The sequence below is a fragment of the Callorhinus ursinus genome, unplaced genomic scaffold, assembly GCF_003265705.2.
Source record: "Callorhinus ursinus isolate GAN/ISIS: 27379988/994484 unplaced genomic scaffold, GSC_fseal_2.0 scaffold54, whole genome shotgun sequence".
Taxonomy (NCBI): Eukaryota; Metazoa; Chordata; class Mammalia; order Carnivora; family Otariidae; genus Callorhinus; species Callorhinus ursinus.
In genome coordinates, this window is record NW_027397116.1 from 3,444,009 (window position 1) to 3,466,247 (window position 22,239).

The following is a 22,239-nucleotide window of genomic DNA, read 5'->3' on the forward strand; positions in this document are numbered from 1 at the left end:
CAGAGCCAAGGTACAAAGAAAACCAGGGTTGGAGAATAAGGGACATAAAGACAAAAACAATGAGATGATGTAGGAAGACAGGAGACAGTCTGAAAACACTCCAGTGGTGACAAGCCAATGTCCACAGCTCTGCTTTCCCTACTTCTCAATCCATTTGCTGGGGGCAGCCAAGTTTGTTTAAATGGACGGGAGACTGTCACACAGATCCTCTCACTCAGCTCACCTTACAATCAGCGGCAGATGCTTGCAAGCTACCAGGAAATACGGAAGTACTAACAGATCAGCCCACATTTCAGATTTGAACTCACCAAGCTGAGGACACCAAGTGTCCTTACTGAGGCCCTCAATCTCAGGGTGAAGACACTAATGTCTTGAAAGAGATTTGTTACTACTAATAGTTAATGCACTAGCATTTGCAAATGCCTTACTTATTTATATGTGTGCTTCTCTTATATAAATTAGAACAGGATGGGGTTTATCCCTAGGATAACCCCTCTCTGATTCACTGGTATTCTGATGTGTTTCTTGAATTAAAAAGGAAAAAATGGGGTAATACCTAGCAGTCTGGGAAGTGCACATAATCTGAGGGTTGCTTATGAGAGTGTGCCATGTGATATTAGGGTACCTCCTCAGTCTAGGGAGAAATGGTTGGAAACCACCACTAGATCCGAGCAAGCTGGGTAGGCTCATGGAGATGACACAAGTGTTGGCATGGAATCACTGTGGATGGTCCTGTTATGTATTTCAGAGAATCTGGGTAGGGTACCAACACCCAAGGGCTCTACGCTCATGATAGCAAAGAGCAGAATCCAGCTAATTATACATGGTCTTCCATAACCCTGAGCTAATGATCCATCTTGATGTTGATCATAAATCTCTCAACCTAAAAGAGCTCAAATTCATAATTTGGCTTCACTCATTTGGAATTTTTTTATAATAGTAGTAGTCAGATGCTGATTGCCAGAAAAGTATTTAATTCAATTCTCTTTTTGAATGACTTATTTCCAATTTATGTACTGATAACTTGCGGTGGTCAGCCTCCAAGATGGCACCAAGTGATCCCCATCTCCTGGTATGCACACCCTTGTGCAGTCTTTCCCACACTGTATCAGGGTTTCTTGGTGTGGTCAATAAAATATGGCATAAGTGATGATGTGGGACCTATGGTAGGTCATGAAAGACATTGCTGTTTCTGCCTTGCCCCCTCAGGTCTTCTTCTGGAACATGATCATGACCATGAAGCTAGCTGTCATGCTGTGAGGACACTCAAACAGTCTTATAGCAAGTTTCACTAGAAAGGGGACTGAGGTACCAGTTTTCCAGCCATGTGGGTGCGCCATCTTGGAAGCAGGTCCTCTAGCCCCAGGCTGGCCTTCAGATGACTGTAGACTCAGCTGACAGCTTGACTGCAGTCTAGTGATAGTCCCTGAGCCAGAACCACTCAGCTAATCTATTTCCAGAAACTAGATAAGATAATAAATGTTATTGTTACGTTAAGTTTTGGGATAATTTGTTATGTAGCAATAGATAGCAAATATATTACTGATGTGCTGATTACAAATTAATTTTTATCATTCATTCAAACCAGATACTCAAGGATTTTTTATTTTCCAAAACTTTTTTAAAAATTTAATAAAGACGTGTTGCTAATTCTCTACACATAGCCCAAATGAGTTTCAGGTTTTATTGTACATATGTGAATCCGTTTCTTACTTTGACCATTGGTAATATTATTTATTTGGGATTAGAATCTGTTCGCTATTGGTGACCCCTCAGAAGTCATCTAAAATCTGGCCCATTGTATATTTGTGTATATTCTATGACAGTGTCTAGTGTACTGCCTAGGACATGAATGAATAAGTTATTTGGGCTTATTTTAAAAGCCACAGAGTCTCATCAAAAGAATTTTATCATATCAAAAGAATTTCTTTCCCTCCCTTGAATTTGGCAGAAAGGTTTTATGGTACCAAGAAAGAATGGGTGATCTCTGAGGATTTTTGTCACTCTAAAATAGGACAAAAGATTTCAGAATTCTTTTTCTTCTTTGGCAAAAAATCAGGAGACCAAAAACTTAAACCCCAACAATTAACTCTCACCACAGGAAAGGTATGAACCACAGGCATTGTCAAGAGAACATGTTTCTGCTTTGGCCAATGCATCGTCCTGAAGGAACAGACTCCATTTCCTAGGGCGTCATGCTGTAGTTGGATCTGTGTGTTCTGAGATTATCTGACACAGCAACATCTGGGAATCAACAGAAAAAACATCTTCCAAAGTCAATATAAGCCCTGTTTACATCGTTGCCATCCTGAATTATATGTTCCCCTATAATTAGTGCAAATAATCAAAAGCTAGCAATATTTACAAAAGTCTTAGTTATGATTTATTTTCCTCCAGAAAGAATTATACCTACCCACTGCAGATTGGGAAATGAAAGAAATCAGACTCTAATCAAGATTGTGGCCTAAAGCCCAAAAAAAAAAAAAAAAAAAAAGGCCATCCAAAGGGTACTTCCCAAATGTTCCAGCATGAGTTTCTCCCCCTCAAATACTTCTAGCACCCCTTATTTTCTGATGAGGATTTCTTTACTTTTCATCCCTTCACCTCCGGGAAGACTTCCTGATACCTAGACTGTGTGAAGGGCCCTTCCTCTGAGTGCCCCCTCCATACAATAAACATTTTAAAGGCTCTGTTCCTGTTTAACTAGTTTTCAGACCCTAGTGCCTAGCACAGGGTAGGAACACATAGTAGGAACAAATAATATATATTCACTAAAGTGTATATTGGACCCATGATTTTTTTTTAAGATTTTAGAGAGAGAGAGAGAGAGAGCAAAAGCGTGGGTGCACATGAGTGGGGGAGGGGCAAAGGGAGAGAATTTTCTGTGCTGAGCACAGACCCCACTGCGGGGACTCCATCCCACAACCCATGAGATCATGACCTGAGCTGAACCAAGAGTCAGAGGCTCAACCAACTGAGCCACCCAGGCGCCGCATGGACCCATGATTTTCATATAACATTTTGCTCTTCCTCATATTGTGTTTATTAGAAAATTCCTTTTTATTCATTTTTTCTTTGCCAACTCCCCTTTATAGGCTCTCATTCTGAAAGTCTATGTTTTGCTAAGTTTCAATCCCTGGAAGGCAACAAATAGGACAAAAGTCTCCACATTTTCACCCAGAGTGTGAGAATATTACAATCCAAAAAACTACCATGTAACTTTACACCCACTATGATGGCTATAAGCAAACACAGAAAATAACAAATGTTAGTAAAGATGCAGAGAAATTAGAACCCTCACATATTGCCGGTGGGAATATAAAATGAGTCAGCCAGTGCAGGAAATCAATTTGGTGACTCCTCAAAAAATTAAACATGAAAGTACCACATGACCCAACAATTCCACTCCTACTTCCATGCCCCAAAGCACCAAAAACAGGTTGTGCAAATAAAAACTTGTACACAAGTGTTCATAGTAGCACTGTTCACAGTAGCCAAAAGGTGGGAATAATCCAAATGTCCGTTAACTAATGAATGAACTGATAAAGAACACATGGTATCTCCACGCAATGGAGTGCTGTTTGGCCATAAAAAGGAATAAAGTTGTGATCCATGCCACAGCATGGAGAAGCCTTGAAAATGGTATGCTAAGATACAGAAGCCAGCAAAAAAGGCCACATATTACATAAGGTGATTTATACGAAATGTCCAGAACAAACAAATCTATAGAGACAGAAAGTAGATTCGAGGAGGGGCGCCTGGGTGGCTCAGTCAGTTGAGCATCTGACTCTTGATTTTGGCTCAGGTCATGATCGTGGGGTCCTGAAATCGAGCCCCACGTAGGGTTCCACATTCAGTACAGAATCTGCTTGTCCCTCTCCTCTGCTCCTTGCCGTCCCCCCACGCTAAAATAAATAAATAAGATATTTGAAAAAAAAACAAAGAAAGTAGATTAGTGGTAGCTTCGGATACTTCAAACTGGGTGAGGATGGAAGGTTAGGTGGGTGGCTAAAGGGTGAGAGGCTTCTCTGTGCATTGATGAAAATGTTCTAAAATTGACTGCTAGTGTTGGCACATTATCTGTGAATATATTAAAAACCATTACACTGGGCGCCTGGGGGGCTCAGTCGTTAAGCGTCTGCCTTCGGCTCAGGTCATGATCCCAGGGTCCTGGGATCGAGCTCCACGGCGGGCTCCCTGCTCGGCAGGAAGCCTGCTCTCCCTCTCCCACTCCCCCTGCTTGTGTTCCTGCTCTTGTTATCTCTCTCTCTGTCAAATAAATAAATAAAATCTTAAAAAAAAAAACATTAAATTGCACACTTTAAATGGATGGATTGAATGGTATGTGATTATAACTCAGTAAAGTTATTTTAAAAAAAATATCAGGGATGCCTGGGTGGCTCAGTTTGTTAAGCGTCTGCCTTCGGCTCAGGTCATAACCCCAGGGTCCTGGGATCAAGTCCTGCGTCAGGCTCCTTGCTTGGCAGGGAGCCTGCTGCTCCCTCTACCTGCTGCTCCCCCTGCTTGTGCTCTCTCTCTCTCTCTCTCTGAATACATACATACATACATACATACATACATACATACATACCAGGTAGCATAAGGAAATTCATTGAGGTGTTGGAATTGTTCTGTGTTGTTTGTTGGTGGTAGTTGCCAGATTCAGTGCATGTGTTAAAATCTATAGAACTTTATATTCCAAAACAGTGCCGTGCATTGTAAATTTAAACCCACCATGAGCTTAGTTGGAATTATGAGCTGGGATCCATGGTCAACTTCAGTTGAGACTGGCTTATCTAATTAAAAAGTCCTGTGTGTATGCATAGAGAACACTCAGATTCAAAGAGCCATGCCTGAACCCAGCTTGTGAGGCTGCATTCCGCAGCTGAAATCTCGACCATACGAAGTCAGAGAGATCATCACCCATGTAGTCTTGTCTACACTTCGTGCTTCAAGCAGACTTGTGGATTCGGTGGTCCAAGGTTTTCTTCCAGGTCCCAGAAACTGCTGGTGATTGTTCGAATTCTCCATTTCACATGTGCCAGATAATGAACTTGGGCCCAAAATGGAGAAAGGCAGGTGGTGAAGTAGGAACTAAACCGGGTCACCATTAACATCCTGTGACCCTCTCGTGGCTACTAGGGAAGCCTGGTATCCTAACCACCGGGACACCTGCTGAGCCCTTGCAGTCAGTCCCCTTGCAGTTAGGTCCGGTCCTTGGAGACCCTGACCGGAGAGCGACACACTCTGTGGTAGGGACCACGTGCATGCACTGAATGTGCCAGGCTACACAGCACCCACAAGCATGAAGCTCCTTGAGAACAGGGACCACCTGGATCAGCTGGGATTAGATGCAACCACATATAATGGAAAGCCCAAAACAATGGAGGCTTAAACACAAAAAAAAGTTAATCTGCCACATAAAAGATGTCTTTGGGGAGGTGATCTATGACTGACATAAAATCAAACAGGGACTAAGATTCCTGCTCCCTTTCTTCTCCACCAACCTCAGGGCTTGGCTTCCACATTTATGGCCCAGGATGGCTGAAGTTCCAGATATTACATTTCAATCCCAGGCAGCAGGAAGGAGGAGTAGAAACAACACAGGCACACTTCCTGGTTGAATCAGCAGTCTTTAAAGAGGCTTCCTGGAGATCCACGGGAAGGTTGCATTTGGATTTCAAGGACCAGAAGAACGTGGTCACAAGGCTACAGATAGGAGAAAAAAAATATATCACTTTTAACTGGGCACCTTGCTGCCTTCAATGACGCAGGAGTTCTGTTGGTTGGGAATAAGAGGGAATGAACGCTGGGTAGACGACCTGCAGTGTCAGCCAAGCCAGCCCTGTGTCTTCTGGAGTACCGTGCACTGGCCCTTCGAGGAGCCCATTAAATGCTGTTGATTTGATCTGATCAGCAGTGGCCAGGCAGGCTGATCTAGAAGCAACCTTGTTTCCGCTTGCATAAACAGGCAATTCTCTAGTCTGGCCCACGGCCGGCACAGGGGCTAAGCAAATAGGGCATGGTTTTTCCAGTCTTTGCGAATTAGGAATTGGTCAAAAACACTGATATTTTCTCTTGGAAACCACAGCTCTATGTGCAAATGAAAGGAAGTTATTTCAATTTTCTAAACCACCCAGGCTTCTCTGTTAGGTTAGAGATGAAAACTGTGTTATTCTGTCCTCAAACTCACCCCATCATTCTCCCACCCACAGATCCACACAGACGGATGGAAAGTAGTCACATCTGAAGGAGTTTGGGGTTGAGGGTAGGTAGCTTGTGTGTACTAATAGTGCTACTGAGAATGTGCTCCTTCTCTCCATGGGGAGGCCCTGCATACTTATCTCCTCAGGAGAAGACAAACTCATGGACTAGCTCTTGTCCAATCCTTGTATTTGTAAAAACCCCTTGCCTATGGGGAAGGGAAAGGAGATGCAAAATGAGGAAGTGACTTGCCTAATTCTGAAGGCAGAGCTTTTAATTTGGGTCCCAGCTCTCAGTCCACTGCTCAAATCAATACAACCCAAACTAATGTAGAAAAAGAAAAAAATCTACTATTGAGAACCAAATGTTTGAGATTCGGAAACATTTTACGGTTGCCATCTACACTGATTTAGTTATCCAGATCAGAGCTTGATTCTTGATTTTATCTTGCTTTGCCTTGGTCTCTATGAAGTCATCAGTTTAATCCAATCATTATTTATTGAAAGCTTACTCAGTGATCAGCAATATGTTATCAGGGGGATACAGAAGGACCACAAGATATGGCCTTATGTTACTGTATTATTAAGATATAGGGCCATGAATTAATGAGGTTAATTTTTAAACAAATACACCAAAGACTATATATATATATCCATGTGAGCAGTACCTCACCTTAGGAAGCACATAGGCCAGCAATAGTGTCATTGCTCAAAATATTTTCAGAATTCATATTTGGGAAATTCTTTTCAATAGATGAGCCAAATTACATTGGATTCCTATAATAGCCACTGGGTCTTTTTGCTTTGAGAATGGAATTTCTCTTTCGAGGCAAGCCAAAGTCATCCAGAACCAGGTCTGGTAAAAACAGGTGGATGATCAGCTTAGATTCCTAGTGACATTCTGTCAGTCCAGGGTGGTCTTCCCCCAGACCTCTTTTTCCATAATAGAATAATCTTTGTGTGTTTAGGCCAGTGGTTCTCAAAACTTTGACGTACATCAGAATCACATGGAGGGCTTGTTAGGACATAGATGGCTGGATCCAATTTCTGATTCTTCAGGCATGAGTGAGGCCTAAGAATTTGCATTTCTAATAAGCTCTCAAGTGATGCTGATGTTATTGGTCTAGAAACCACACTTTGAGAACCATTGCTTTAAGACAGTTATTTTAGACATAGCTGCACTTAATCTTACCTGATATAAATCATCCTTGCTCTCAGAGAACTTGGTTACTACCTCTCATACTTAGTTCTGGACACTTTATGGCCTTGCACATTCCAGGTACGCAACTGGTCACATGCCCGTGGTCCCTACCAAGAATATACCCAGCGCCACAGAGGATGGAGCTAACATCTGTGATAGAAGGGGCTCAGAGGCGATTCTGTGATTAGAATCTGAGCCATGCCCAGCACCCAGGCAAGTCACAGGTTAGGGTTAAAACATCCCTGGAAGGGATGCTAATTTCATCGTGTCTAACTATCCCACCACTCTTCTTATTTGAGAGCTGAGAAAACCAGGTTACCCAATAAGTTCACCCAAATGAACCCAGTTCAAGGTCACCCAGTAAGTTACAGGACAGTTATATAGGATCCATGAGAAAGTATCAAAGTCACCTTCTGTCTACAGAGAACAGGATTGTGTGCTCACGCAATCAGTACCGAACGCAACATGAGGTAGGTCTAATATGGTGTGTGCATCCCCACCCCCAAGAACAAACAGTGCAAATCAGACTGCATATTTCTACCCCTTCCATCCTATAATAACTTTGATGGGAAACACCACTATTTATCCCCCTGTGGTGAAATTTTCCTCATACTTAAGACATAACCATTGGCTCCATCTCCAATGATAAACCCTCATTTCTAGGAGATGACAGGGGAGGCGAAGTGAAGGTCAGCTAGAATGCACATCCTCCCACTTCTTTGGTGTAAACATTCACTATTCGTAGTGAAACAGTCAAGAAACCACAAAGAGTTGACTTGGCTGACCCCCAATAAGGTTCTGAGCTTCAGCACAGTGTCAACATCTGGTCTCAAGCTCTTTTCAATCTGGTACCAATTGATGGGATGGCACTAATGCTTTCGAAGCCACATGTGAGGAAGAGGCTGCTGGGGAGGGGGAGCGGGAGTCTTCACAGTGGCAAGAAAGGCTGGAAAGTTCAGGGAGGACAGAACCTGGGGAAGCCTGATTTCTCTTTTATTGTCTGCCCACTCTGGAGCTGGCTGTTTAGGATGATGGATCAGGCCGGCAAACCACATCCATATGGCCCCGATACCCCATTCCATTTGTTCAGCCTCACAGTACCCGCCCCTATCTCTGCCCCTAAAACAACACATGGCCCCTATAGAAGAACTTCTAACATCCCCTCCCTTTTTTCACCACCATGAGTTTTGTCCCTTTCTGCCCCCACAAACCTGCTGGAACCTCAAATTCTCTAGAAAACCATCTCTGACTCACCTACCTATCTGCCACCCCTCCAGGAAACTTTTAGGTGTAATTCCTTACAGTGGGTTGAGTGCCTTCTCTATCATGAGCATTTTACCTTCTGTTTTTAGTGATCAAAAGCAGGTGCTTTATTTCCTTGGCGAGCTTTTGCTCATGTTGTTGTCATCACTTCCCCAGTTCTTCTGGCTTCTCCCCTTCCCCATGGGGCACTAACTGTTTAAGGTACCAGGAACAGACAGGTCAGTACTCCTGAACTGCCTCCCACACGTTAGGGCTGAGCTGCTCTCAAAATGCTGCTAACAGTTTGGGAAAGCTTGAAAAGCTAGGTCTGGGAAAGGTCTGGAGTGGCATCCTCAAGAACCCACAAGGGCAGGTGTGCATGGTTGCTATGGTTACCAGGCCCTGGTGGTCTAGCCACCTCCTCCTAACGAGACAATCCTCTGTGAAGCACAAAGATGCTCACTCAGGTGCTCAAATCCAATTCAGCCCAAGAGCGGGCAGAGCAGTGATGGTCATATCAGCCAGCTTGTCACAATGTCACAGCATAGTTAGAGGTCACCAGGGCTATGAGAACACACGGGGAAAGCCACCTTATGAATACTTGTAAGATCAGAATGAAATTCAACAGTGAAGTCAAAGCCAAACGTTCCCTGCACTCTCTGAGTTTCGTTCTGTTTTGCTTTGTTTCTGTTTTCTCTTGAACCAGGACTAACATCGCATCAGTCCATGTGGTTCTTGTGTGAGTGGTGGCCAAGCCCTTAGATGCAAACAAGCCTGGGGCAGTAGGGAAATAAGTGAGCTAGGACTCCAATCAGGACAGTCTCCTCTTTCTACCTGAGCATCAAACTAGTTTTCCAGGCTCCAGATGGTGATCATGATTGCTAAAAAGCAAGCATTATCCCTGTTAATGAGGACAATAAAACTGAACAATTCATGAGCACCAGCAACGTATGGAGCACCCAACAAAACACAGATTTACCCCACATTATCAGGAAATGAAGTTTTCCACATCAGTGAATTTTCTGGAAAATTAGGGCTTACCTCTTTAGCTTCCATATTTTTTTCTGAAGATATTAACCATTTGGGATGGAAATAGGTGTCAGAGATGTAGGGCCCTTTCCTATCTTGCTAAACAGTTTGTCAAATACCACATACACCATTTTTTTTTCTGGATGTCTCATTATGAACATGCAATGATGCCCAGGGGGAGAGAGGTGTCTCTATTTGTAATGGATTTGGGTCTTTACTGGGACAGCCCACTTCACCTTGGCTTAAAATCAGCTATATGAGGGCTTGCTGCCCTTGACAATAAGCACCGTAGGTGAGAACCAGGGCTTTCTATCCTTAATAGGGTATCCCCTACAGCCTTGCCACTCAAAAGGGGGTCCGCAGAATAGCAAATCAGTACCTGGGAGGTGATTAGAAATGCAGACTCTGGCCCCATCCCTGACCTGCTGAATGAATTAGATTCTGAATTTGAACAAGATCTTCAGATGATTCACATACACATTAAAAGTAGAGAACGATTAACCTCCAGCTGTGCTTGCCAGCTTGTCCCCGTCCAGTTACACCACCATCACCTGAGGATGCCTGGTAGCATCACAGAACACGGGGCCCTTTGTAGACCCCAGAACCAGAACTTCCGGAGAGAGAAACCCAGGAATCTATTTTTATCATACTCTAGGGGTCATTCTGACCTGCACCAATACTGAACATCCCGCTCTAGACTTTGCTCTCCAGAGGTATTCAAATCGTTCTCTATGTTAACGCCAATTCTTCATTTCAACTTTTACTAACAAACCAAACCCACGCACTTTTGCAAAGCACGGGGACTTTTGACTAAACCTCCTGACGAAGGCATTTCTGCAGCTCCTCCACCATTTCTTGAGGCTCCGAGAACTTGACTTTGCTTTGGGGGTGGGGAGGGGGGCCGCTTCTCCATCCCTGCCCAGAGCTGCACACAGCTGCGGGGCTTCCCAGGATCACGGACTTGGGGCTTCTGCAAACGCGCCCGTGGGGACAGAACTCAAATGACCGTCGCCTCCTCAGCGCCCTCGGGCTTCTCCTGCTGCTCCCCGCGTCTGGGGCCCGCGGGGGAACACGGCCACCTGCGGCCGGAACCGGCAGTGGACACCCGACCTTGCACTCCAGACCACAACCCAGATAACCCGCCCCCCTGCACGAAACCGCCCCCCCCGGGCCACACACGTGGTCTTTATTAGTCTTCATTAAACTGAATGGAATTCTTGTCTTGGTGTTTCCTGGGTATCCTGTCTCCTCCGGTACTAGCAAGCTGACGGGTGTTAGTCCTTTTTGTCTAAGCAGATACAACCCCGTTTCTAATTTTCTGACACAGCGGTTAAGATCTCTGGCTTTACTAAATGAAAGAAGCCAGACACAGAAGGCCACATATTGTATGATTGCATTGACATGAAATGTCCCAAAAAAGACAAATCCCTATAGAGACAGAAGGTAAATTCGTGGTTGCCAGGGTCTGGGGGGAGTGGGGAATGGGTAGTGACTGCTAGCAGGTACCAAATTTCTTTTGGGGCTGGGAGAGGAAAATAAAATATGGAATTAGTGGTGATGATTGCATAATCTTGCGATTATAATAAAAAACCACTGTACACTTTAAAAGATGGAGATGTGAACTCTACCTCAATTTTTTTTGTTGTTTTTAAAGATTTTATTTATTTGACAGAAAGAGAGAGCACAAGCAGGGAGAGTAGCAGGCAGAGGGAAAGGAGAAGCAGGCTCCCTGCCAAGCAAGGAGCCAGATGCGGGGCTTGATCCCAGGACCCCAGATTGTGACTTGAGCCGAAGACAGACACTTAACCAACTGAGCCACCCAGGCGCCCCTATATCTCAATTTTTAAAAAGATCTTGGGCTTTAGAATCAGACCAGCTGGGTTCAAATCTGGCCTCTGCCACATCCCAGCTGTGTTACCTTGGACAAGCCAATTAACCTCTTTTGAGACCCAGCTGCATAGTCTATAAAGAGGATGATAAAAGTACTTATATCATAGGTTTGTCGTGAGATTTAAATAAGATAATCTTTGTACTATGCCTGGTACATTATAAGTGCCAGTAAATGTTCATGGCTAACTTTGAATTCAACAGTTCTCAAATTTCAAAATGCGTAAGAATCACCTGGGGAGCTTAGTAAAATGAACGCCCCTTAGACTTTCAGATTTATAAGCTTGGAGTTGGCTTCAGAACCAGCATTTTTAATAAGCTTACCATTTTGATACAGATGATCTGGAAATGATACCATAATAAATACTGTCCTACACGCTTGTAAAATGGAAAAATTGATAAGCAACTGTTTTAAGAATTTTGTGTTAGCTTCCCACGTAGGATGTAGAAAACTGGAAAGAACATCACTCCTACCCTTACAGCCAAAAAAAGTTGGACAATCTGCAAATTCACAACTTTTTTTGAACCTATCAGAGAGCTGGGACTGAAGGACAACCAGCTAACCCCAAATCCAAGGAAACTACAGGCACCTCCAGAGAGAGATAAATATTAGCACTTGATTATCTGGGGCCAATTGCCACCGGACCCAGATAAAAATAATTCAGCTAAAAATTTCAACAAATTGCTAAAGGCTGAGCTTAGGCCCGAAAGAAGCTATAGAACCCCTGGGGACATAGACAAAGGCAATTTAACACCCTCCTGCAGGTTTTTCTCCACAGACCTCATTAAGTATACATAAAAAAGGTGGGGAAGAGGACATGAGTCTTCAGGTAGCATCCTATGTGCTGTAGGCCCCGGGGAAAAAAGCAGCAGCCCCTGTCGGAAATGCATGAAATTCCACCTGGATCCTTATCCCCTATCAAATTTAGCCTTGAAATGTTGGCAGAATGGCAACAACCCTGTCACTCTTAGGGCACTGGTGAAAAAGGTAATGCAGCTGGGGAAAAGGAGCTGGGAGTGGGGGGACAAACTCTATAGCCTTGGGAAGGAGCAGGAATATGTTCTGGACCCAGCCCTATAGCTAAAGGTAAACCACTATGAAAGTACCACTCCCAAGATCCAGAGACACAAGACCTGCCTACAACTGAGCCTTAATCAGAACATCAGAGAATGCTTCCCCACCACCAGGCCAACAAGCATCTAGTAACAACTGATAGTACTCTACTGCCAAAAGAGGTGCAAAACCATGGTGAGAGACCCCCATGGAAGCACAGTGCAAAGGGAAGATCTACACCCAAGGGTAGAGCAGACATTGGGGGGAAAATACCTTCTAGCAAACCAGCCACCACTCTAAACCCAAGAGGAATTTAAAAACTGTTCTACTGAAAGTAACCATAGCAACAAGACCCAAACTGGTTCAACTTCTAAGTAGGCAAATTCAGTCCCCCACACTAAATGCTAAGAATCAGAAAGACATGCCCACTTCCAGGTGTAACAACTATTTAACTCAGTCTCTGATACCTTATACAAGATGTCTGGCTTTCATCAAAAAATTACACGGTATGTGAGGAAATAAGAACAACAAAAACACTGTCAAGAGGCAAAGCAATCAACAGAACCAGACTCAGAGATGACACAGATGTCAGAACTATCAAACAGGGTATTTTATTTTATTTTTTTTAAAGATCTTATTTATTTGAGAGAGAGTGAACACACAGATGGAGAGGGAGAGGGTGAAGCAGACTCCCCGCTGAGCAGAGAGTCCCATTGGGACTTGATCGCAGGACCCTAAGATCATGACCTGAGCCGAAGGCAGACGCTCAACTGACTGAGTTACCCAGGTGCCCCTCAAACAGGGAATTTTAAATAAATATGATTACTATGTTAAAAAGGCTCTAGTGGAAAAGATGGGAATCATACATGATGAGATGGGTAACTTCCATCAAAAGAGGGAAACTGTAAAAAAGAATCAAATGGAAATGCTGGAAATGAAAACCTTAGTCACAGAAATAAAGAATGCTTTGAATGGGCACATCAGCAGACTTGCAATCGCCAGGGAAAGAATAGTAAATTTAAAGATAGATCAATAGAAATTACCCAAACTGAAACCCAAAGAAGAAATAGTTTTAAAAAAAATAGGGCACCCAAGAACTGTGGAACAATATTGAACAGGCTAACAGGCATGTATTTGGAATCCCAGAAAGAGAAAACAAGGCAGAAGAATATTTCAAGAAATAACACATTTAAATTTAACCTCATTTATTCCATTTTCAGTGCTCTTCATTTCTTTGTGTAGATCCAAGAGTCTGTCTGATACCATTTTCATTTACCTGAAGAACTTCCTTTAACATTTCTTGTACTCCTAGGTCTGCTGGAAGCAAATTCTTTCAGTTTTTGTTAGTCTGATAAGATTTTTATTTCTCTCTCATTTTCAAAAGATGTTTTTGCTGGGTATGGAATTCTGGGTTGACATTTTTTTTTTCTTTCAGCAATTTAAGAATGCTACTCAAAAAAAAAAAAAAGAATGCTACTCTATTGTCTTCTGGTCTATATAGTTTCTGGCAAGAAGTCCACTGTAGCTGTTATCTAAATGCATTGTGTCTTTTTTATTAGCGGCCTCCAAGAATATCTCTTGGCTTTTAACAGTTTGAATGATATGTGTAGATGCATGTGTGTGTTTTGGTATTTATCCTGCTTGGTGTTCTCTGAGCTTCTTGGATCTGTGGTTTGGTATCTTAATTTTGGACCTATCTCTGGTTGTTGGGAGGGTGTAATTTTTAAGCTGAGACCTGACAATGAGTGGGTCTTAGCCAGAAAAAGATTGAGAAGTGAGTTTCAGAAAAGAAGATTCAAACAGATGGAAGAAATATCATGATTCATGGCCTACAGATGAGAGATCCTCACATTTAAAGCAAATAAAAAAGACCATTATAGTTAAGTAAAGAAGGATGAATGGGAAGGTGCAGTAGATCAGGCTGGACAGACAGGGGATACATTTTGGAAGACTGTGTAACACACATTAACCACTTATTCTTAGGGTAGACATTGAAGGCTTTTAAGCAGAGGAGTGACATAATCAGATATAAATTCTTAAATTCCTAATTCATAATGGTCATCCTGCCTACTGAGCAGAGAGTATATTTGTACATAATGTCTTAGAGCCAAGGATCCACACATTTCCTCGGATAAAGTCTCAAGCTATGGGCTCCTCTTTTCCATGTTCCTTTGCCATACCTTCTATCACCTGCTATATACTTCCTAGTCTTCCTGCAAAATTTGGTCCATTCGTTTGAGTCTTGCTAAGTGTATATCAAGATCCTCTTTTCTCCATACAGTTAAATTGTATTTACCAGTCTTCTTTATTATTAGATGTGGCCTGAGTGCTGGCCATTATGAGCAAAAAAATAAACTTTTCACTAAACCACTAAGACTTAGGGACAATTAGTTACAGCATTTAGCCTACTCTGACAAATACACAAAGCAACCAACTAATTACAAATAAACTATTTTTAGATGACTAGTAAATTCCTTAGATTGATATATTATTTTGTTAAAATATTATATTTTATATAGAATGATAAGGATAAGTAAAAGTTTGTGTATTCTCCAACTTACACAACACTGAGGGCCACATACTTTACCAATCTACCTCTAGGAAGTCTCTGAAAAAACTCCTGGGATTCATGTTCTTAATTAATATGCTGTGGAACAATAGAAAGTGCCTTGATTTTATAACAGGAGAACCAATATACCCATTCCTCTGGTCCACGTGACCTCAGAGAAACTACTGACCTCTTTGGTGTCCATGTTTTAATCTGTAAAAGCAGGAATAATACCAGTCTTCAAGGGTAAAGGGTTACACAGTAAGGATTAAGTGAGGTAATATCTCTGTAGTAGATTGCTATAATTTCACCCATATCTACAGCCTTTACCAAGTAGCTTTGCAACTGCTCTAACAAAAGGAATGGAGTACATTTCCCCACACCTTGGCACTGAGTTTATCCCTGTAGCTTCCTCTGGCGGGTCTATGAGTGTATGAGGACTTGCATGTTCCTGTTTGCTCTTTTGTGCCTCTTCTACCACTTGAGGACATGTCTGGGTTAGCTTGTTGAAAGATAGGAGACATGGATCAGGGCTGAGTCACCCAAGTCACCTCAGCTTGAGGCCATCCTAAATCAACTAACAGCCAGCCCATGTCCAGCTATGTGAGGAAGCCTAGCCAAGATCCACAGAGCCACCTAACAAATTCCGGACACGTGAGCAATAAACACTTATTGTTGTATGGCAATGAGATTGCATGGGTCTTTGTTACATGTTACATTGTGGCCACAAATAACCAATAGAGTCTGTGAGATTAAATCCCCACAAACGGTAAAGCACTACACAAATGTAAAGTATTAAAGCTCAGGAAAATTATATATATATTATATAATTATGTTTATATAATTATATATTTATATACCTTATATGTTTATTTGTATATTATATATAAATATTATATATATTTATATAACATACATTATATATAAATATAATTATATATGTTATATAATCATGTTTATATAATTATATATTTATATACCTTATATGTTTATTTGTATATTATATATAAATATTATATATATTTATATAACATATATTACATATAATTATATATATAAAAATTTCGTGAGCTTTAATGGTTATAATATATAATAGAGATTTTGTATATAAATTAAATATAATATATATGAATTATATATAATTAAGTTGTATATAATTTATGTGTGTGTGTATATATATATATATCCAAGGACTCTGTTGGTCTATGACATATTAGAGTCTATGAAAAAAATCTCCTTAACTCCTTATTCAGAGAGTCATGGCATCAAAGTTTGAGTTGGGCAGAACCCTGGAGATGGTCTAACCTACCCTTCTATGTATGTATGGAGCCTCTTCTTTTCCCAGCCACATTGATTCTCTTTTTTGTGTACCAATAGACTTGTCTCCTCTAGCTCCTCTATGCTGGAACGTCCTTACATCCTTCCCTCTCTCTAGAGGGACATCTGTCACTTATGCTCTGGTCGTGCTAGGATTTACAATTTTTCCAGATGCCTTCAACATGCAGCCGCTTTACAAACTAAAAGTTGCTAATGCCGTATCATTTATCACATTTGCCTGCATACTGCATCAATCTTAAAGACCCAGCTTAATGCATACAAGGACACCCTCTGAATATAGAAGGGCTGATCTTCAAAAGCTCATAAAATAAGTATCCTCCTGGATTTCCAAAGGAATGGAAAACCACAAGAATAAATTGGAAGAGAAATCAAGCAAGCTGTTTTTTATTTTCTAAAGGCAGGAAGAAATTATTTAGCCTGATTCGGGGTTCTTTCAGGCACCTCACACATAATTATCATTGAACAAATGCTTATTATTCTTCTTAGCAATGAGGTAACCTGAGATGGACCTTTTCTTCCCTAAAAGGAATCAGGAGTACTTCCAAGTCCCATTTCTGCATCCTAAATGGTATCTTCACCTTAGCAGCTGAAGGATCTTTTTTTCTCTAACCTAGAAGAAGGCAGGAGGCAGAGTACCTGTCTAGAAAAATGACAAATCAGACATGACATACATACAGACCTATTACTTCTGTCATATTTCTCCTCTTAACTTTTCTCAGCAATTAAGGTTTCCATGAGCCTCCCACTCCTTTTCAAATCCTGCTCGTGAGGCAGTTGTAATTAAATTCCCTTGATTTCCCAATGCTGCTTCTTTGTAAAATAACTTTATCTTAGAAAAGTTCTCTTTTTACATTTCCCCACACACCCTTTCCTGACTTGGACTCTGATGGTGAACAAAATCTCTTCATTCCACTCTTCCATGTCTAAACTTAGGTCAAGCACTGCATCCTGCAGGAAATTCTCCCTGATCACCTACCCAAGCCTCATTTTGATGCCCTCTCTCTGGACTCCTATAACCCTCTTTATATACCCCTATCATATTTACCACGTGGTCTTATAGTCATTGGTGTCCTTATTGTCTCCCAAACTCGGCCTGCACACAGAGGACAGGGTCATGCCTCGATTGCCTTTCATCCGTGGAGCCAGACTTGCCAGTAGAATTCGGAAGGAGGAATACTGACCAGTTGCTTACATACCCTCACAGCAACTATTTTCTTCCCCTTGATAGTATGCTCAATGTGCTGAAGCTCAATCAAAGACTGCTTTTGTTGCTGCCTTGTTAGCATCACAAAGACAATTTACCTGGAGATGAGCATCATGGAATCTTCTGAAATCATCAAATTATCAAATAGCTTTTGGGTACCTGGTCTGGGGCCAGATTTATACAAAGCACTATGGTGGGGGGTGAGGGGGGCTGATAAGGAAATATAAAACTAGGTCTCAGACAATAAGAAATATACTATCTAGTTGGAAATTTATTTTTTTTTGAGGGGGGGATGGGAGGGGCAGAAGAAAAGGGAGAGAGAGAATCTTAAGCAGGCTCCATGTCCAGCCCGGAGCCTGACATGGGGCTCGATCTCACCACCCTCAGGTCATGACCTGAGCTGAAATCAAGAGTTGAACAGTTGAGGTTCCTGGGTGGCTCAGTTGGTTAGGTGTCTGAATCTTGATTTCAGCTCAAGTCATGATCTCGGGGTCCTGGGGTCGAGCCCCATGTCGGGCTCTGTGCTCAGCAGGGAGTCTGCATGAGGACTCTCTCTCCCCCTCTCCCTCCGTCCCTCCCCCAACTCGTGTGATCACAAGCTCTCTTTCTCTCTCTCTCTCTCAAAGAAATGAATACATCTTAAAAAAAAAAAAAAAAGAGTCGGACACTTAACCAACTGAGCCACCCAGGCGCCCCTATCTAGTTGGAGATTTAAATATATGCATATAAAACACTAACTTTCCATCAGAGTCTATGAGTGCAAATAAATTACATACACAGTAACAGCGTAACAGCAAGGGGAGAAATTCAGAGAGGGGGAAAGTGCAGGGAAAGGAGGGTTTTGAGACAGCTTTCCAAAAGAAGCTAGATTTGGGTCTTGGAGGAGAGCGGGATCTCAGGAGAGGCGAGAGGAGAGGGTGCAGCCTTTGCAAGGAACAGCATACACAAAGGTATGGAGGCAGGATCTGTGCAGTCCATTCAGATTTGGGGAATAAATGAGTAGACATGCCCGGCTAGGATGAAGTCCCTGTGATGAGGAATAATGGGAAATTAGGTTCCAAAGCCAGACCAAATTATCTTGATTTGCCCCCCAATAAAACGAACCGCCTAAGACACCTACTTTGAAAAGGCCCCAACAAATCCATGTCCTGCACAGGAAATGTGCACTTAGTGGGGAATGTGCAGTGTTACCATAACTCAGACACCACCAATTACTCTTCAAGAACACCATGTTAACCCTTGGTTAACCAAAGGATATTTCTCTAGTCTGTGCCCTCCCTAACTCAACCAGCCAGTACGTATACCACACCCACCGCGTCCCGCTCTCTGTACTAAACTCCCTAAATCAAAAATGAAGGAGACAGAATTCCTAACTTTGAAGAACGTATTTTTCGTCTTCTTTTCCTTCTTTCACACTTCCCTCTCTTCTACCATTTCCTAGGGACAGTATTCTTTTAAGGGTTCCATCAGACTCCAGACCTCCTGTAGACTTCCCTCACTAAACACATTTTAAACATGCTTGTAGATTTAAAAAGAGAGGAAAGAAGAAAACAAGTCAGTAAATAATTTGGAGGTGAAAGGGTTAAATTTTGAGAGCCTTCTGTATAATGTTAGATCTTCAGCTATTCTCTCCTCAGTGGCTAAGAGTTGGCTCTATCTGCTAGCAAACATCTTTTGCATCTCTCTCTGATGAGAAATAAGACATCTCTCTTCTTGTCTAAAGGAAGAGTTGAAATCGTGGCCACGCCAAGACAGCACAGTCCAACTCACCCTTCTGAGCCTGACTCCGACCGGCCCCCCGAGCCAGCTCCAAAACAGCACAGCATGCCTGGGAAAACCTCCCTCTTCCCATGCCAGGCCATGTGTCTCCCATCATTCCTGAAATCCCACCCACTCTGTGGTCCTTTAGGACTTCAGAGACGAATAATTAAATGCTTCCCCTCATCAGATCCTGTCTGCTCATGAAAGGCTTTGGCCACTTTCCCTGACAGATCACCACCCCCACCCCAATACAGACTCTGAATTCTCCTTTGCTCCTCACCGGTAAACATATGCACCCTTGAACTGTACTTACTATGAATAGCCTACATGTGAATTCCTCCGTGGCATCCTAAACCTCTAAAACCCCTCTGTGGGCCCAATACCCTTGGGTTTGTTGGGATCTCAGGGGCCAGCCCTGTTGGGGTTGTTCTCATTAGTGGACTGGGACAAGACTACACCAAACAAGGAATCACACCTGATTTTCTCACATAATTACAACTGCAAAGACCAACATTTCTAGAGCATTTATAAAATGCTGTCATATCCAGGGCACCGGGGTGGCTCAGTTGTTAAGCATCTGCCTTCAGCTCATGTCATGGTCCCAGGGTCCTGGGATCGAGCCCCGCATCAGGCTCCCTGCTTGGTGGGAAGCCTGCTTCTCCCTCTCCCACTTCCCCTGCTTGTGTTCCCTCTCTCGCTGTGTCTCTCTCTGTCAAATAAATGAATAAAATCTTTTTTTAAAAAATGCTTTCATATCCATGACCTGTTTTTTCTTCAACCTAACCCCATGAAGTAGGACTTCCTTGATCCTCTCTGAATAAGGAAATGGACACTAAAGCAGGTGAAGTAACTTGCCTGTGGTCAAGCAATAAGTGTTGCTAGGAAATCCACTTAAGAAGAGCTCTATCTAGATCCTTCACCTGACACCATAAGACAAAATGGATTTCGGAGAGATTAAAGACTTAAAAAATAAAACTGTTAACAAAAGGAGAAAATGTAGTTGAAGATTTGCCTGATCTCTGGACAAAGAAAGATTTTTCAGGCATAAAAACTCTGGAAGAAGTCAAAAAAGGAAAAAATTATTCCATCCATCTACATAAAAATGTAGATATTTCATATGTCCCAAAGCCAAATAAAAAGCCAACAGCCATCTGAGGAGAGATTGCCTGAAAAATAATCCAGCTGTTGCAGCACAGTCTTGCTCAGGCACCAGCTGGGGCCTGCTCTAGAAAATGGGACTTTGGTTCAAATGCCAAGGCCAGTTCCGAAGTTGCTCACCAGCTCTCTAGTGAAGGGACATTCGAGCGACCCATGGCCAAACCTTCATAGAAAAAAGACTGGAAGCTCACCCAAAAGTTAATAGTGGTTATGGAACTATGCATTACTTTTACTTTCTTCTTCATACTTTTCTGTATTTTCCATGTTTTTGCCAAAAGCATCATAATCATGAAAAAAATATTTTATACACAGAAAAACAGGGTTTTTATTTTAAAATGAGGACTGGGGCATCTGGGTGGCTCAGTTGGTTAAGTGTCCCAACTCTTGGTTTGGGTTCAGGTCATGATCTCATGGGTTGTGGGATTGAGCCCCGCTCAGCTGGGGAGTCTGCCTGAGAATTCTCTCCCCCTGCCCCTACACACACTCTCTCTCTCTCTCTCTCTCTCTCTCTCTCTCTCTCTCTCTCAAATAAATAAATCTTTTAAAAAATAAGATAAATTGAGGACTATCAAAGGATTTCCGTTTTCCTTAATCATTCTCAGTGTCATCACCACACATCTTCCCAGAATGATGGCTGTAATATACTCATGGTTTACTTAGAGACATTTGAGGTAGGACATTACTTTCAGAACAAAACAAAGCTTTAAATTACACACATCCATACAGAACACTGCTTTGGGTTTGCTTTCCGAGGTCTTTGCTTCCTTCCAGGTTTAAGAGAACTTTCCGATTTGCCTCTCATAACAACTGCATTGGAAAGAAGCAGCAGCAGGTGGGGAGGGGGGCTCCCACATTTTCGACACTCGCTCAGCTTCCAGGATCCCACATTCTTACATTTTTCTCCTTCCTCCCTGGCTGTCCCATCTCAGTCTCCTTTGCTGGCCCTTCCTCGTCTTCCCAACCTCTAAATGTTAGAGGGACCCTGGAATTGGTCCTGGCCTTCTCCCTATATTCTCTCTCTGCATCCAATCTCTGATGCTCCTTAGGGCCCAGGGGTTAAAATATCATCTGATGACACCCAAATTTCTTATCTCCAGTGCTAACCTAAGCCATGAACTCCAGATTCATACATCCTATTGCCTTCTAAATGTTGGCATTAGGACATGAAATAAGTATCCTGAGTTTAACACAGCTGAGCCAGAAAATAGCAATCACCACACTAGCCCCTCCATCCCCATGGCTCCTCATTTTAGGAAATGCAAAACATTCACTCATTCAGAACAAAAATCTTGGAATCACTTTGTTTCCTTTATCTCACACCCCACATTCGGTAGGTTCTATTCCCCAAATATAAATCAACTAGACCAAGCCACTGTCACCTGCTTCCTGATTATGGCCACATCCACCCGGGCACCTGGTCACCCTCAATTCCACTCTTGCCCCTTGACAATCTGTTCACCTCACAACAGCTAGAAGGATCTTTGTAAAACATCCATCAGCTATTATCCCACTGCCCAAACCATTAATAGCTTCATGTGTCACTTAGAATAAAAGCCAAATTCCTCACCACAGCCTCAGGGCCTGTGGGCCATGTCCCCTGCCTGCCTCTGTGAC

General features: G+C 42.5%; 1 long non-coding RNA gene across 1 annotated transcript in view; it reads right to left on the minus strand.

Annotated features, from left to right (window-relative positions):
* Positions 1-22,239, minus strand: part of LOC112839260 (uncharacterized) — a 90,203-nt gene that overhangs the window by 12,467 nt on the left and 55,497 nt on the right. Inside the window, exon 8 of the long non-coding RNA XR_012375635.1 lies at positions 5,508-5,709. This is a non-coding gene — a long non-coding RNA (uncharacterized lncRNA). The remainder of the gene's footprint in view (positions 1-5,507; positions 5,710-22,239) is intronic.